The sequence below is a fragment of the Gracilinanus agilis genome, chromosome 5 (assembly GCF_016433145.1).
Source record: "Gracilinanus agilis isolate LMUSP501 chromosome 5, AgileGrace, whole genome shotgun sequence".
Taxonomy (NCBI): domain Eukaryota; kingdom Metazoa; phylum Chordata; class Mammalia; order Didelphimorphia; family Didelphidae; genus Gracilinanus; species Gracilinanus agilis.
The window spans coordinates 35,127,452-35,147,072 of NC_058134.1; the positions used below are offsets into that span (position 1 = coordinate 35,127,452).

Sequence of the window (19,621 nt, forward strand, 5' to 3'; positions counted from 1 at the left end):
TTTATGATATAAAGTGCTATTCCCTGTATCTATCTATCCATGCATCCATCAGTCTATTACCATTATCTAATGTCTATTCTCTCTCTTTGTCTCTCTGTCTCTATGTGTCTCTCTCTCTCTCTCTTTCTCTCTCTCTCTCTCTCTATATATATATATATATATACATATATATATATATATATATATATATATGTACACATATAGAAACACTTCCAAATAGCAATATGTAATGTTTGGGGAATGTGGGGAATGGCTTAAGTGGTTGCTTAGAAATGTAATGTAATGAAACCCCTGATATTATTTGTATTCAAATTTGCACTATTCAAAGTTATAATTACATAAAATAAAGTCCAATAGAAATATAAAGTATAAATTTGAACAATGCATCTACTTTGTAGGATTCATTACTCACATTAACCAGGACCTAGACATAGTCCCAAGGCACATGTCCTGACTACTGTGAGGAATTCAGGGGAAAAAACACCAGAAAGACTTGTATGAACTGATGCATAGTAAGGAATTCAGTACCAAAATAATAATAATAATATGTTAATAAAGTATAATAATGCTGAGTCAATGCCAAAAAACTCCAAAACTTAGGCCAAACAATGGGTAACATAGTTCTATGTGTTTAAAATTTTTTTAAAAAAAATTCCTTTCTGCTAAACAGCTAAGTTCCAGATCAGAAAGTGGTCTATACTATCAGTTGCAATCATTTTATTAGGTACATTAAAAAGTATTTTTTGGAGAATAGAGTTAGGGATGGGGAGAAGAAATTGGGTGTTTGTTAAGAAATGTCTGTTCTGTCAAAATAAAATCTATTAATAAAAAAGAAAAGGGCTATATTTGAATGAAAGAACAGAAGAACCAGCTAATGAATTTAAAATCAAATAGAATTTTTTTCTTTTTTTGGGTCTCTGTTCTTTTTTGTAACATGGGTAATATGGAATTATGTTGTGCATGACTGCACATGTATAATATATAAGAAAGTGCTTGCTTTCTTAAGGAGGAGAAGAGTAGGGAGGGAATTTGGAACTTAAAAATGATATAAATGTGAAAACTGCTTTCATACACAATTAAGAAAAAATGAAATGAACATTATTAAAATAATAAAATTGAGAAGAAGCTATAATATGATCCAAATGATACACCCTAGTAAAAAGTTGTAGGACATCATAAAATCCAAATATTCCCTTTTCAGTGATAAACAAATCATAGGAGAACAGAATGAACTTTTGTTGTTGTTGTTGTTGTTGTTTTGGTTCAGTCTTGTGATTTCATTCCTGGTGAGGATGATCAGTGACATTTCGTGCTCTTCACTTTATAATTTTTAACATCCACTATTTATTTTATGAAGTAGCATAACACAATGGAAAGAATATTAGCTCTAGTTTGAGAGGGTCTGGGTTCAAGAGTTACCTTTAATATTTACTACTTGGCTGACTTTGAGCAAATTTCTTAATCTCCTTAAGCTTCAGGTTTTTTTGTTTTGTTTTGTTTTGTTTTTGCTGGAAAAATGAAGGAATTAGACAAGACAGTTTCTGACATCCCTTCCATCTGTAGATCTATGATTTCTGTTAGCTAGGCATTGGCATTTTGCTGATGAGGTAACTGAGACAGAAAGAACTTAAGGGATATGCTCAAAGTCACAGAACAGGCAAATAAATATACACTGATTTATCTATGCAGATTTATCACAACTACACCTACATTTTATAGTTTTAGAGACTTCTCTGGATCACTGAGAAGTTAAGTGATTGGGCCAGGGACACATAACCAATTTGAATCCAAAGCCAGAAATAAACCTGGCCTTCATGATATTTCAAGGACAGCTCCATAGGAATTACATCAGAATCTATGAACTGCAATATAAACAAAGGAAAGAATAATTTAAATCATGCAACTAAGTGAAAGGTGTTCCTATTACAGAAGCGTCTTAATCCTTCAGTGACAGGAAGAATGAATCTCCTAATGCAGACAAACATTAGATTAAAAACAGAAATCTCTCTTCTCAATCTTTGATAATAAATATTATCATTGGTTTTAACACCTGCAATAAAGCCAAAAGGGGAGCCTTCCATGTTTTGGATGGATGTTCTATGGGAGTAATGGGGGGAATGTGGACAAATATTGCAAAGGATGAAAAGAGATAGATGGCTGACAGCCTACACAGTGGAAGGAATATTATCATTGATAGGATCATTTGTTTATTTTTGTTTCTGTCTCAAGTCACTTGCAGAAAAGTTGGATATTTTGAAATCCAATAATTCTAACCTGCTGCATTTAAACCTATGGAACCATGGGAGTCACTGTTCCATGATTTTGTTGTTATTGTGACCTAAATCGGTACTTGTGACTCCACAAAAGAATGATTTGATAAAAAAAACCAGCAGATTACAGTTCAGTCTTCAAACCATAGCCCCGTTTCACATGACAGATGACAATATGGTAGGGACTTAATGAACTCAGTCTCGTTTCATTTCCATTTTTACGCTTAGGCACATATAGATTTGTGGCCCTAGTATGGATATTTTAATTACATAAAATAATGCAGGAATAAAACAAAATAATGTGTTTCCTTTGGTTTTGTTCTTTCAAAGAGTGTAACACTCAATCATCTTTAATCCTTGTGATTAGCTTCTATTTATAAGGCTGACATCATTTGTCTGGCTGTGGGTATTACAGACTCCAGTCTCTTTCTCAGGATAATGCCAGCATCAAAGTCAGAGGCCCAGTGCCACTGGGGTTGCTGGTGGGGTAAGTGATTTACATCATATATCACCAACCCTACCCCCAACCTGTCCCCACATATTCTGTGATTCAGTCACATTGGCCTCCTTGCTGCCCCTCCAACAAGACAATTCCTTACTCTAATCATTTTTACTGTGCCTGGAATTTTCTCCCTCCTCAACTTTTTCCTGGATTTCCCGGCTCCTTTAAGGTCCAAAATACAACCTCATTTTTTATAGAATGCCTTCCTCAAACACCCTTAATTCTAGTGTCTTCTCTCGGCTTATTATTTATACTTTATCTTGTATGTAGCTTGCTTGTACATAGTTAATTGATTATTTCTCTCCCCCAGTAGACTGAACAACTTGAAGCAAGGACTTTTTATCCTCTAGCAAACTTAGCAAACAAAGAAATTAAGATTTCATAAACAATTCAAAAGTAGAAAACTTGAAAATCAAAAGAGAAAGGAAAGAGGAAAACAAATGGCTATGGTCTAGAATTTAAAAAGCATCCTCTAAAAATTAATAAAATTTGATGCTGGAAATAATAGTAATGGTTTATGGCCACTTCATCATATGGACGTTCCCATTAGTGGAAACTATTTAGCATCTATAAGCAACTTTCATTCTTTACTGTGGCCGCTGTTCTTAAAACTCTGAATCTCATGCCCTGTATAGTGAAATATTTTATTTCATTAAAATTTTTTTTTCTTTGTCTTTTTCATCTAAATCCAAATTTGAAAGGGCAGATAATGGGAAAAAGATGAAATGAGATACCCAATTTAGCTTGGATAGTAAAGTAGAATGAAAGGATCATTGAACTAGAATTGGAACATTCACTAGGCCTATTGTGTCTGTTTCAGTAATGTTTGCTTTTCTTTTTAAATATGTGTCTGCATTAGTTCTTTCTATATTAAATACTTCTCATTATTTAAAGAAAAGTAAAGCAAATTTCTTTCTCAAAAAGTTTAATCAAATTAATAAACTACTGCATAACTTGATAGAAAGAAGAAAATTAAATTAACAAGATCAAAGATAAAATTGAATTCACAAGTGGCTAAGAAATATTTTCATAGAAAATTACTAAAATCCACTATATCCAATTTAATGCCAACAAAATTGAAAAGGAAAAGTGAAATGGATAAATATTTATTGAAATATAAAACATCCAAATAAACATTTAAATCTAAACAACCTAATTTCAAAATGAGAAACTGGATTGGCAATAAAATTTCCAAAGAAAATAACTCCAGGACCAAATAGATTTACGACTGAATTTCATAAAATATTTAAAGAATACACATCTTTCTATACTTCAAACATTGTTTCTATCCTTTTAAAAAGCAGATAAGGAACTTAGCCAGATTCCTATTTGACAAGTACGAGAAAAAATAAAAAGCAAGACTAAAGACCAGTTTCACTAAGAAATCAGTTTATAGCATTGACTGTCAAATTAAACTTGTGGTATTTACTGACTGTTTGATTTGGACTATTATAATTAACCTTTTTTGGATCTCAGTTTCCTCATCTGTTAAATGAAGGGTTGGGCTGGATCATCTTAAGATGTGTTTCAGAATTATACTTGTGATCCAGAATTACACATATGAAAATTAATAAAAAATATTAAATGTAATGCTAGACAAGAATAAATTCAATATACATATGTAAATAATTACAATTTTAGGTATAATTTAGAAAGGAATTTCTTCATTAAGGATGAATTAAGTACTCACAAGGTGGAATTTATATGGCTCTAAAGATGGCTCAATAACAACAAAATTCTTAGCCCTATTAATCATATTGTTAACTAAATAAAATTATACAGTTATATAAATGTATTTGGAAAATTCTTTGACAACATATTATACTTATTTTAAAGTGATAAAAATCAAAAATATAAAAATATTTTCCTTAAAATGATTTTTATTGGAAAATTTTAATAATTTATATTTTCTATTTATGAGATTCTTTTCTTTAAAAAAATTTAGCATTCCAAATTTTCTCCCTCTCTTCCACCCTTTCCCACATTGGCTGAAAAGGCAAGCAATAAAATATTTAACATGTGAAATCATGCAAAATATATTTCTATACTGGCCATATTTCCAAAAAGAAGCAAGAAAATCCTAATGAAAATGAGAAAATAGTACTTTGATTTGCACTCAGATTACATCAGTTCTCTCTCTGGAGGTGGATAGCATTTTTTCATCATGAGTTCTTTGGAATTATTTTAGATTATTGTACTGATCGAATTATCCAATTCTTATTATAACATTGCTATTACTGTGCACAGTGATCTCCTGGTTCTTCTCACTTCAGTTTGTAATAGCTCATATAGTTCTTGCCATGTTGTTCTAAAACGACCCCTTATCATTTCTTATAGAAAAATAGTGCTTTATCACAATCGTATGCTACAACTTGTTCAGCCATTCTTCAATTGATGAGCATCCCTTCAAATTCCAATTCTTTGCCACCACAAAAATAATTTATATAAATATTTTCATACATATAGGACGTTTTACTTTTGCTTTCATCTCTTTGAGATGTAGACGTAATACTACTGCTATATAGTAGTAATATTGGATGGTTAAAGGATATCCACAGTTGTATAGCCCTTTGGACCTAGTTCTAAATTGTTCTACAGAATGGCTGGACTGGTTCACTACTCAGACAACAGTCCTTCTCTTATTCTCTCCAGCATTTGTCATTCTTGATAGGAGTAAGGTGGTACCTCAGATTTCTCAAATCAATAGTGATTTAAAGCATTTTTCCCCATATTCCTATGGAAAGATTTGATTTCTTCTGAAAATTGTCTATCTATATCCTTTGACCATTTATCAGAGAATGACTTTTTTTTTTTATAAATTTTACTCTGTTCTGTATTCAGTATATTACGAGAGAAATGTAGTCTTTATAAATGAAACTTGTGGTAAACATTTTTTATATTAATTCATTGTCCATGGTACCTTTTAGCATAATATAATTTCATGAATTATATCTTCTAATTAGGTCTATTTTTCCTTTGTCTGAGATCATGATTGCTATCTCTGCCTTTTTTAATTCTACTAAAGCATATTAGATTCTGTTCCAATCCTTTATTTTAATTCTGTGTGTCTTTCTCTTTCAATGGTATTGCTTGTAAACAATATATTATTGGATTCTGGTAATACATTCAACTATTTACTTACATTTTATGGTTGAGCTCATCCCATTCCCATTCCTAGTTTCATAGAATACACTGTGTATTTACCTTCATCTCATTTTCTTTTATTCCTTCCTCTTTATGTCTCTGTCTCTATCCTGCCTCTTATCAAAAGTCTATATTCCTTCTCATCCCTGCCTCCCTTAATCATTCCACTCTTTTATTCCTCTTCCCTTTTCTCTAGTTCTCTTTCCTTTCACTTCCTTATTGGATGTTACATTTTTATACACATGTATGTATATATATTCTTCTCTCTTTGAAACAGTTCCAATAAGAGTGAAGTTTGGAGACTGCCTGCTCCCTCATTTCCTAAACCATTGTAAAAGCTATTTTTTGTGTGCCTTCTTGTGCAAGACATTCCCCCCAACACCCCTGCCATTCTACTTCCTTTACCTTTCTCCTAGAGGATCCCTGTTTCCAACCCCTTTTTTGTGTGATTGTTCCAACATAATTCACTCACATTCATGTTCTGTGTCTATGTAAATTCCTTTTAACTACTCTAATAATGATAAAATTCTTAGGAGTTACATGTACCATCTCCTTATAGGGTAATGTAAAAGTTAATTTTGTTGAGTTCCTTATTACTCACTCACATTTACCTCATATGCTTCTCTTGAGTCTTCTGTTGGAATGTCAAATTTTTTATCAAGCTCTAATCTATTCATCAGCAATGCTGGAAAGTCCTCTATTTCATTAAATATTCATTTTCTTCCTAAAGTATTATACTCAATTTTTCTGGGTAGGTTATTCTTGGTTGCAATGCTAGTTCTTTTGCCTTCCAGAATATCACATTCCAAGTCGCCTGCTCCTTTAATGCAGTAGCTGCTAAATCTTGGGTGATCCTGATTGTCATTCCACAATACTTGAAGGGCTCCTCTTTGACTGCTTGAAGTATTTCCTTTTTGACAAGGGAGCTCTGGAGTTTGGCTATACTATTCCTAGGAATTTTTATTTTGGAACCTCTTTTAGGACATCACTGGGGGGATTCTTTCAATTTCTATTTATACTCTGGACCTAAGATATGAGGTAATGTCTTGAAATATGATTCTTTGATCATGGCTTTTAGGTATTCCAATAATTCTTATATTTACTCTCCTCGATCTATTTTTCAGATCAGTTGTTTTTCTGATTAAATATTTCACAAATTTTCTATTATTTCAATCTTTTGACTTCGTTTTTATTGCTTTTTGAAGTCTCCTAGAGTTATTAGCTTCTACTTGCCCAATTCCAATTTTTAAGGATTTATTTTCTTATAGGAATTTCTAATGGAATTATTTTTGTACCTACTTTTGTATCTGGCTAATTCTGCTTTTTGAGGAATTCTCTTCAATGGATTTCCCCCCTTTTTAAAACCATTTTGTCAATTTTGTTTTTTTAAAAACAATTTTTGTCATTTTTATGATTCTTTTACCAAGCTGTTAATTTTCTATTCAAAATTTTCTTGTATTCACTTCATTTCCCCCTATTTCCTGCCCTCCTTGTCAATGTTATCTTTTTCTTTAACTTTTCCAAGAATTCTTCATTGTAATTTTAGTTCTTTTGCCTTCAAGGAGGTCATATTCCAAGTCCTCTGCTCCTTTAATATAATAGCTGTTAAATATCACGTGATCCTCACCACTAACCCACAATATTCAAATGATTTCTTTTTGACTTCTTAAAGTATTTTATTTTTGACATGGGAGCTCTGGAATTTAGCTGTACCATTTCTGGGAATTTTCACTTTTGAGTTTAGATCAGTGAGGCTTTTTAAGTAGGTGTTTTCACATTATTGTCTTCTGGGTTTATGTCTAACTTGTCACTGCTACAATAGTAGCTTTTCATATTCAAATTAATTTTTTGTTATTTGCTAAATTTCCAGCTTATTTCTTGACTTTGAACTTCATGTTAAAGTTGGATTCTGCTCACTTGAGTGTGAGGAGGTACAATCCAAAGCTTCAGGTTCATGTTGCTATTTTCAGAGGTAATTCTCGGGGTAGGCAAGTTTTCTGTGCTTCCAAGGTGATGAAAGAAAAATATATTGTCTCTTCTCTCCTGTTCTGCACTCTATTATTTACACAGGATAGGCCCCTGGTCTCCTGCAGCCAAAAACACTAGCATTCCCTTTTGCCTTGGTACTGTGACTAGGTTCCCTCTGTGATTTATCACCAGTGCTACTTACTTTTTACTCTGGAACTATAACCTAGAACTGTATATGAGCAATAGATTTTTAAAAAGGAAACCCTTATCTTCCATCTTAGAAGCAATACTATGTTTTGGTTATAAGACAGAAGAGCTGTAAAGGCTAGGCAATGGGGGTTAAGTGACTTGCTATGATCAGAAGTTTTGCTATTTAATGCCAGCTGTACCAAGTGCCAGCAAAGAGTTCCTTGTAATCTCTTTCTGACTATCCAACTGTTTTACTACCTCTAGGATGAGAGTTCCTAAAGCTCCTGCTACAATAGCCAATTCTACATCACTGTTTGGGCCCTGGCAAGATTTCACCATGGCATTAGAGACTTGCTGACTTCTTAACTTTTCTTAAGACAAAAATTTTTTTTACCCCACTCTCTTTTCTCAACTGCTTCAAAATTTGTTTCCAACCATTTTCTTAAAGTTGTTTGGAGGAGAATGTTGCAAGAGTTCAACTTGGTGGCTTCCCCTAATATGCCATCTTAGTTCTACCTTTTGCCCTTAATGATTTCATATATATGCACATATAGAAGAGCAAATATTTCTTTTAACCAGAAATACTGGGAAAGTTCCCAATATGGACAAGATTAAGCAACTATTCTCTATTGTTAGTTGTTTAAATACTAGAAATACTTAACAGGACAAAGAAACTGAGGGCATAAGATACATAAAGAAGATGGGAAATAATTCTAATATTAGATTTTTTTAACTGCTAAGGATCAACATCAATAAACATTATTCTGGACAATGTATCATTTCAGTAATGAAGCTGGTTATCAAATAATCCCACAAAGATAACTAATTCTTCCTTATTATTACTTGGAAAATGTAAGAGAAAGTAAGAGAAATTCCATTCAAAATTCATAAAATATCTAAGTATTAACTTATCAAATCACAAATATGACTTGTTTAACTACAAAACCATTATTACAGAATTTTTTAAAAAATGAACATAATTGTAGCATCAGTCAATCAATGTCCATGTGCTCTTCCATAAAGTAAAAAAGGTGATGTTATTAAAAATAACTTTACAAAATCAGCAAATTGCCAATAGGATGCTTCACAGAATTACACAAAATAATTACATAATTCACTTGGAAAAAGGAACAGTCAAGAACATTAAGGAATTTAAGAGAGGAGGGATTGGCACTGACAAATCTTAAATGATACTAGATTAAAAATTAGAGAATTTGTTTCATGGAATAGATCAGAAATGATTTTTAAATATGATGCTATGGACATGGATAAATGATACAAAACATGAATGACAAACTGTAAAATCATCTGTAGTATGGTAGAATCAAATTAACACCTATTCCCTAGTATTGCTTTGACTTTGTTGTTTGCTCTGGATATGAGCTTGACATACATTTAAGATATCCATTCATTAACTAAAACAAAGTTTACCTAAAAACAAATGTTTAGCCATCATTGAATCCTCTCCCCTCGAATCAGCCAGACAAGTTTTGAGGATGTCTTGTCATAGTTTCAACTAGTGATTGGGTTGTGAAAAGTCACATTTCTGGAAGATAAAGTGTCCCATAGGAAGAATGGAGGCAGCTAGGTGGCACAATGGAAACAGTGTCATGCTAGGAATCAGGAAAACTCATCTTCCTCAGTTCAAATTGGCCTCAGACTAGCTGTGTGATCCTGGGCAAGTCACAAACTTATTTCTCTCAATTCCTCATCTATAAAATGAGCTGGAGAAAGGAATGGCAACTCACTCCAATATCTTTATTAAGAAAATCTCAAAAGGGGGCATGAAACATCAGATATGGCTTAAAGTGATGAAACAAACAAAAAGTATGAAGAATAACAGACTAGTGTAGTTGGATCATAAAGTGTATAAAGGGGAATAAAATGAAAAGTGGAAAACCTGTAGAAAGGAAACCAGTTTGTGAAGAACTTTAAAAGCCAAAGAAACATTTTTGTATTTAATCCTGGAGGTAAAAGGGAAAAACTAGAATTATTGATTAGGGAGAAGAAGCAGACTGTATTTTAGGAATGTCACTTTGGCAGCTGAGTAAATCATAGATTGAAGCAAGGAGAAACTCAAAACAGGAAGAGCAATTAAAAGGCTATTGTAATATTCCAAGGCTTTACAAAGGCAATGACTTTTTTTAATGGAAATGAGGAGACATTTAAGAGATGTTGCAAGTAAAATTAGGATGAAAAGAGATTGTATATATGGGGGAAATGTGAGTGAGAAGTTGAGGATGATACTGAATCGTAAAGCCTGGATGGCTGCAGAGCCCCCACAATAATAGGAACGTTGTTGGAAAGGTTTGGAGATGGGGCAGAAAAGAGAATTCTTTGGGATATTGTGAGCTTAAGATGCCTACTACAAAACTGAAATGAAGATGCCCAGAAAGAAATTGGTGATGCAGGCCTAAAGCTAGAGAAAAAGAGAAAAAAATGTAAAGTGCAGAAAGTGATGACTTTTTTTCATGGTTTTGAAGGGCTGTCACAAACAAGAAGAAATGGATTTGTCCTGTTTGGTCCCAGAGGACAACACTAGGAGCAGGGACTGATAGTTATTGAGAAGATTTCAGCTTGATGCAAAGATGTTTCTCAACAATTCCAGCTTTTTGAAAATATAATGTTGTGCTTTTGGGTACAGTTGAGCTCTCCCACCCACTTTAGTGCTGGCCTTTGAGAAGAGTTTGGATAATGATTTCTCGAGGTTGATGTAGAACGTTCTGTTCAGTTCGAAGTTGGACCGGATGACTCCTGAGGTCCTTTTCCCGTGAGCTCATCTAGTTGAAACATACATCTTATAACTGAAGAATTTGTGGTCCAAGGACAATGGTTAAGTGTATTCCCCGAGGTTCACAAAGTTAGATAGTGGCAAAGACAGAATGAGAACATTGGTTCTGTACTTTTCCATTCTGGTAATCTACTTTAATGAGTTTTTTCCCCTGAAAACTGAAACTCCTGCATATGGATATCTCCTCCAGAACCATTGGTTGACTACAGATCATTGATTTTTTTATTCGTTGAGTAAAATAGAGCTTTAATAAGTGTCTCTCCTTAATAACACTTTTTTGGCCTAGTTCTAGTGATCTGCTCACAAGAAGATATTTAGAGCTTGAAATAGTTTTAGAGGTCAACTCATCCTAGCCCACAACCTGTCCTATCCCCATTTTATAAATGGGTAGTCAAGGACCAAAGAGGTGATTTAAACCCAGCTCTGCTGACTACAAGGCACTATACTTTCATCCCTGTCTCACCTGTCTCTCTATTACTGCACAGTAGCTGGAGCCCTGGATTGAATGTCAGGAAGATCTGAATTCAAATTTGACTTAAAAAAAGTCAGTCTGGGTAAATCATTTATGTCTGCCTCAGTTTCATCTAAAAAATGAAGATAATATATAGTACCCACCTCATAGGGATACTGTAAAGATTAAATGAGGTAATATTTGTAAAGTGCTTAGTTCAACATCTGGTCCAAAGTTGGCACTTTTTAAATGTATGTTTCCTTCATCTTCTTCCATATGATGCTAAAATTGTACCCCTTTTAAAATAGCGTAAAATTCATTCCACTCATTCAGGCTATCTTTTTCTTCTTCCTCTCTACCAGTTCCCTAGCTATGAGAATAGATTAGTGAGGTTTTAATATATTACATTTGATGGTCACTGACCAAAATAGAAATGTTTTCCAGTCACAATGTTTTTAATCACAGTCTAGCAGAAAAAAAATAAAACCTATAATATTCATTGTCTACCTCTTGTGGTTATGTCCACACATAATTGATTTAGAAAGCACTTCGTAAACCACTAAAGGCTAAATAAACATGAACGGTAATGGAGAGAAAAGTAGATGGGGCAACAAAAGGCCTCAATACAATTTCCTATTCTGAATATTCACTTTTAACATTTTCTTTTGATCAGTACCAGTCAGAACACTGTATAGTTTTTTTTTTTGAGAAGAAAAGATTGTATATCTAGCATCAAAGCAAATTTTAAAAACTTATTCAATTTAAAGGGTTATAAAATGACCTAAAGCACTAGGGCACAGGATGGAAGTTGATAATGACATGTTTAAGTCATTCTTTAACTGTGATGCAGGACAAAATGAAAATTATAGAACCAGTATCTTATGATGGTAGTATTTGAGCCCATTTTTCTGACTCTGCAGATGACTCTCTCTCCATCAGATCATAGTATATACATTTAGAGGAAAGGGCCTCCGAGATCCATGAGTCCAACCTCTTATTTTCGTAACTGATGCTTAATACCCGATGAGGACACTGATATTAAGAAAGTGGAAGAGAATTTCCTTTGACATCAGCATACTACTTTCCTCTTTGTGTGCTGCTATGATGTCACAGAATCAAACTGTCTTAGAATCAACTGGTATTTCAATGATCATCCAACCTAAACCCCTTCTTTTATAAACTGAGATTTGGAGAGTCCAAGCAACTTTCTCCAAATCACAGAAGATTAATTGCAGAGTATGGTCTGCTGACTAATAGCAAAACACATACTGTTTTAATATAAAATTTTGTTTTATTTCAATAATGTTTTACTGATACTTTTTCTGTACATCATGATTCCTTGCCTGTAACCCTTATAATACCTAAAAAGCCTCTTGAGACAAACAAAATAATATAAGCAAACATACTGACTGCATTTGATTTGGACATCATTCTGTACCCATTAAACACTACACTTCTTTTTGGAAAGAAAGGAAAAGCATGTTTAATCATGGTACTTAAAGCCTTCTTTCTTACCATTACACTAGAGACTGAGGCCAAAGATTTAAATGGTTAGCCTTGGTAAGGCCATCTCATTTGAGACAGAGGTAAAGGGGGAGATAGAAGAAGCATGAGTGAAATGAGATGAAGAGAAGCAAAGAAAAGGGAGAATCAAGAATTAAGGACAATAATAAAAAAAGTGAAAGAAGGGGGTATCTATAAATATCAGAACTCAAGCTGTATTAAAACCATCCAAATGATTTAAAGAGGTTAAAAATAGGTTAGCTAGTGAGTTTAGAGACACATATGCACAAGCCAATGACCATAATATCTTCGTGTTTAATAAACTCAGTGACCCCCATTACTAGGAAAAAGGACTCACATTTGACAATAGTTGAGGAAAATGGAGAGCAATCTAGCAGATGATTTAGACCACCACCATATATCATGTTCTAAGATAAGCTTCAAATGATAGATCACTTAGATATAAAAAGCCATTTTTTAAAAAAGTTTTGTCTTCCAAATTTTCTCCTTTCTTCTGACCCTCCCTTCTTCATTTCCTCCCTTCCTTCCCCACACTAGGAGAGAGTAAAAAATCTGATATAGACTTTACATATGTAATTATGTAAAACATTTTTCCATATTAGTCATTTTGTAGAAGAGATATCAAATGGAAAAAAAGTATATTTCAGTCTGTATTCAGAATTCATTCATTCTTTCTCATATGACATTTTTCTTTTTTGTTTTTTATTTATTTAATTAATTTGGAATATTTTTCCACGGTTACATGATTCATGTTCTTTCCTTCCCCTCCTCCCACCCCATCCCATAGCCAGCCAAGAAGGAATTCCATTGGGTTTTACATGTATCTTTGATCAAGACCTATTTCCATATTATTAATATTTGTACTAGAGTGAACATTTAGACATAGTGATGGGCAAACTATGGCCTGCAAGCTAGAGGCAGCCCCCTGAAATGTTCTATCCAGCCAACAACATTATTCCTGATCTGACAAATACAATAAGTAGGATACAATATAATGAAACTTTGAAAGAGTTGCCTTAGAAACAGACTGATAAATGAGCATTTCCTTTCCTTTGGCCCCTCTTTAAAAAGTTTGTCCATCACTGGTTTAGAGTGTATATCCCCAATCACACCCCCATCAAACCATCATATAGCTTTTTTCATCATGAGTCTTTGGAATTGTCTTATACCACTGCATTGCTGAGAATAACTAGGCAATTCACATTTGTTCATCAAGAAATATTGCTGTCACTCTGTAATGTTCTGGTTCTGTTCCCTTCATTTTGAATCAGTTCATGTAAGTTTTTCCATATTTTTCTTAAAACATCCTGCTTGTCATTTCTTATAATACAGTAGAATTCCATAATTATCATATTACCACAACTTGTTCAGTCATTCTGCAACTGATGGACATCTCCTCAATTTCCAATTCTTGGCTATCACGAAAAGGGCTGCTATAAATAGTTTTTGCAAAAATAGGCCCTTTTCCCTTTTTTAACTCTTTAGGATATAGACCAAGTTGTGGTATTGATGGATCAAAGTTAATGCATAGTTTAGAGTCTTTTGGACATAGTTCCAAAAGAACTATGGTTTGTTGGATCTGATTGCAACTCCACCAAAAGTATATGTGTCTCTCCATCTCACGTGCTCTAACATTTATAATTTTCCTTTTCTGCCATATTAGCTACTCCGATAAGTTCGAGGTGATACCTTGGAGTTGTTTTAATTTGCATCTCTCTAATCAAGAGTGATTTAAATGATTTTTACATGATTATAGATGCCTTTGATTTCTTTATCTGAAAATTACCTGTTCTTAACTAAAATTTGTTTTTATAAAAAAAGCAAGCAAATGATCAGTAGGCATAAAATTATTTACAATTGCCTTTTATTGAGGGAGTCCCAAATTGGAAAGTAAGGGGGTATTTTCCTATTTATAAATGGCTAAATGTGGTGAATGAATCTAATAGAATATTAATATGTGGGAGAGGAGGTATTAGGTTGCCTACGAAAGAGAAGGTCTATAGAATCATTATGCTGATCTCATTATTATATGGCAGTGAAACCTGGATAGCATATCAGGGCTATTCCAGGAAACTGGATCACTTCCATTTGAATTGTCTTTGAAGATTCTGAAGATCATCAAGTAAGAAAAGCTAGAGGACATGGAGGTCCTTTTGTGAGCTGAACTGCCAAGGATTCAAACTTTATTGCAGAGAGGGCAAATCTGAAGGCCTGGTCACATTGTTAGAATGTCATATGCATATTTGCCTAAAATACTGTTTTTACAGAGAATTCTCACGAGCCAAGTTCTCACAAGAAGGTCAGAAGAAGAAATCCAAGGATACTCTAAAGATCTCTCTGAAGAATTTTATGAGACATGAGAGACACTGGCACAGGACCATCCAGCATGGCATGTCCACATCAAAGATGCCACTGTGCTCTGTGAGCAAAACAAAACTAAAGTAGCTTAAAAGATACACGAAATAGGCACATTTAGAGGTATCTCCATTCCAACTGTTCAAACGGATAATTTGTGCCAAATTTGTGCTAGAAACTTTTCTTTGGTGTGGTCAAACAGCCACAGTTAGACACACTCTACATTGACTCATATGCTGATGTCATTTTGATCCTCTTTGAATATGAAGGACAACCACCATCACAACATGAAATGATGAAATGGATAATATTGAAGACACCTGGGGAGATTTTTATGAACCCATACAGACGAAAGTTAGCAGAACCAAGAGAATAATTATTCAGTAACATTAGATGCTACACTTGATCTTAGCCAAAAGGCCGAGAAGCGATTACAATAACATTAGAGAGAAAAAATTCAACTTTTAAATATTTTAGAATTCTCATTGACACAGTGATAAACCGCAAACCTTCAAAATTAAGATAAAACATGCCACTTACCTCTTAACAGAGAGGTGATGAAATTAAAATTCAGAAGAAATACATTTTGGGGATGTAGATAATAGTTTTGAGGGATTTTTTTGTTTCTTTTTTGTTTTTACTTTGATTAGTTGGAAAGGGGGTAGGGAGAGAAATGGATTAGTAAAAAACTTGGAAAAATTTTATAATATTGAGCTTCAAAAAAATGAAATTAAGATTATGGACTCGGGTGGTTTGTGATGAGAAGAGAAGGCCTAAACTAACCCTTTTGAAGTCCAAATATTCCCCAAGCAAACTTCCTTCTTATATTGTAGAACATTAGGTTACCTATAGAAAGAACGTGAAAACCAAAACACTTAAGAACCTACAACAAAATGCAAATTCCTGATAAATTCAACAATGATGTTTCCATCTTTTTTCCTTTCTTCACTGCACAGGACCACAACTTGCCTAGGGGAGTTGGGAAAACTTTCATAAGAAATTATGTGCCTCCCCCCACCTTAAAAACTCTTTTTTCATATGGCCCCAGAGAGGTTTCTCTTGCTTTCCCTAAATTAATCTACAGGACGGTCAAGTTTAAAAGCTATGCTTTCATCTCCATAGCTGTGCAAAATAGAACAAGGAGCTATTTCTGGCAAGGATTATAATGTTCAGTAAACACGTACTGTATGTTCTCTGGCCTTGGTGAGCTCTGATCAAAGATTTGGACAATAGGGTCCCATGTCACCTGATTTTAGGCATGCGGCAATGCCAACAAGTACACCATTCATATACCAACTGAAAAATGGAATTTGGTTAGAAGACTGACCCTAGGTAAAAGTATATGGGCATTAGGGAGTTTAGGGGACCTTTTAATCATTAGTTACATTTGTTTGCTCAATTGTTAATATTTCTTTTTTAAATTTATCTCCTCACTTGTAATTTTTCATTTTCTAATCATTTGGTTTCTTCATTTGTCTATTCCCTCATTTGTTTACTATAAATTTAACAAAACTTTTATTAAATTCATCTTGAGAAATATTTTAGGGGCTCTGGAATATGCAAGGTGATGTACTAGGAACTGGGGGTATGAAGACAAAAATAAAAACCATACTCTACATACACAGAATCTACACCTTACTGGGGGAATATACCTTTTTAAAAAAAATACATAATTCAGTAAAAGCTAACTTGAGGAATGATAATAGATTAACAACTGGTGTATTCAGGAAGAGGTGGCACATAGACTGAACCTTGATAGAATCGAAGAGTTCTAAGAGACAGAGGTGAGGAGGGAGTATTACTTGACTACCATGGATACAATGCTAGGTGCCAGAAGAGATAAAAAGGTAGATGGAACAAGGCTCTAATCTTCATCTCACTAGACTCTTGTGAACTCACCATTGATCAAGACCTCAATCTTTGTTGAATTTTCCAGATGTATTCTACTGTGTTGAGAGTATCAATCACTCCCTGACTTCTTCCCAGTGACAAAACCAATGACTCCTCTATCCTAAGCTTTCATATCTCTCCTAGCCACACTGATTCTTATTTTAGTATTTTAATAACTGACAATGAGAATATTGTTCCACAAAAATATTAGTCCACAAAGGATCTTAAAATCAGTTAGTCTAAGGCTCTGGGTTGATTTTGCCTTCAACAAATGAACGATCAGGGATATGGCTGGGTCATCATTATTTCTTCACTCTTGCTACACCCATCTCTGTAATTATTTCATACCATGACTGTTCCAAATAGGATTTTTTCTCCAAAGAACCCTGAGGCTTATCTTTAACTAATGTCCATATATAAAATGCTCTCCCTCTTTAACATTTAGAATCCCTAGTGCCCTTAAAAATTCTGATCAAGGGCAACATGCTTTCCAAGACTTCCCAAACTCAAATTTTCAATGATATTCCCCAGCTCTGCTACTCTGGCCTTACTTTTTCAGGGTTTTGTTTTTCTTTTACTTCAAGTTCATGAACTTGTTTGTCAGATTAACTCTATTAAAAGATCTTTAATTTTCTTTGCAACTTTATGCACTAAAAATATTATTTTGAGGATAGGCTTTACCAGGTAATGTCAACATGGTCCATGGCACAGAAAACACTAAGAAGTCCATTTCTGAGATTATCTGAATTTACCTACATATATTTATTTGTATTTGTTTATGGGTATATGTATAATATACATGTATATATTTGTACACTCGTGTCTGTGTGCACATCATAGATGTTGTTTCCAGACTCCTCCCACCCCACCAACACCACTATGTAGAATATAAACTCCTTGAAAGTGGTGACTTTTCATCTTTGTTTTTGACATTGAACCAACATAGTATCTGGCACATAATAGTCTTTAAGCAATGTTTATTGAATTTAAAGAACTTGGATTAGGTGACTTTTAATCCCCCATTTCAACTCTCTCTCTTTTTTTAAATCCTTACCTTCCATCTTAGAATCAATATGATGTTTTGGTTCTAAGGCAGATGAGTGGTAAGCTAGGCAATAGGGATTAAGTGACTTGCCCAGCTGGAAAGTGTCTGAGTTCAAATTTGAACCTAGGACCTCCCATCACTAGACATGGCTCTCAAACCACTGAGCCACCCAGCTGCCCCTTCAACTCTCAATATTTTCAAACTTACATTAGATGAGGAGATTAGAAGGCAGAGAGAAACTTAATTGTTGACCATTTCCAAAATGGAAAAAAGAAGAGGGTTAAGTAAACATGGCTGTGTTTTGACCATCTGAGGATATGTGGAGCTAGAACTGATTATAATTTTATTAGGTCTTAGATTTGGAAATAAATATTTTGTAAACAAATCTTTGGGTTTGATTGAGCTTTGCATACCAAGTTATTTCATTCTACATCAGGACAAAATTTGTATCACATCTTTAAAAATCAGTCTGTTAGGCTGTAACTGTCACTTTTGTCCCCTATATTTTGGATCTGGGGCCTCAACACATTCACAAACATGCTTCTACTATTGATGTCTCTAATCTTCTAAAACCTGTTTTAACTTCCTCTCCAGTCAGTCTTTGCATCATTTTACTAGAGCAGTAATGATAGGATTCTCATGTTATGAAAATCCATAAATAACCTCCAAAGAAAATTCTCTTTCTATTGCAGTTTCATCACATTTCACCTATGAGTCTTAGATAATTTACAGCAAAACAGGAAGATATTTTACAAGAGAATCAAAGCCATTTGGAATTAGATGGGAGCCCCAGAGAGCATCAAAATTCAGCCTCCTTATTTCACAGTGAAGGCAAAACTAAAGAGCAAAGGAATTTAAGCAAGTATGAAAACTAGGTTCGAATCTGAGCTCGACACTTATTACCCATGAAAACCTAGCTATTAAGTGCCAGAGACACTGAATATGAAGTCAGAGTAAGTGGGCTAAAATCCTGGGTTGATTTTTCCCCTTGGGCAAGTCACTGATCTAAGCCTCAGTTTCTTCAACTGTAAAATGAGGTGGCTGGATCAAATGATTTGCAAGGGTTCTTCCTGCTTGAAACTGATTATCGTCTTACTAGGTAGCCTCTATGCTCCCTTTCATCTCCCAAATCTATGATCCTATGAATAACTGAAGTGACATTAAAAACAAACTCTTTGCCTCCTATGATACTATTGGTTCCAAGGTAGAAGAGTAGTAAGGGCTGGGCAACTGGGGTTAAGTGATTTGCTCAGGATCACAAAGCTAGGAAGTGTCTGAGGTCAAATTTCGACCCAGAACCTCCTGTCTCAAATCTGACCCTCTATAGACTGAACTACCTACCTGATCCTTGAAGTGACAATTTCAAGACCAAAGAGAAGGTATCAGAGTTCAGGTATAAACTTCTGTCATCTGATTTCTACTGTACAATGTTGGAAAATTTTAAAGAGAATTCTCAAATGCTTCTTTACTCAAAATAGCATTAAGCCAATAT

General features: G+C 34.0%; 1 protein-coding gene and 1 pseudogene across 1 annotated transcript in view; both read right to left on the bottom strand.

Moving 5' to 3' along the window:
- Positions 1–19,621, bottom strand: part of KCNH8 (potassium voltage-gated channel subfamily H member 8) — a 400,722-nt gene that overhangs the window by 209,421 nt on the left and 171,680 nt on the right. The gene's annotated exons all lie outside the window — the stretch shown is intronic.
- Positions 15,545–15,626, bottom strand: LOC123250829 (annotated as a pseudogene).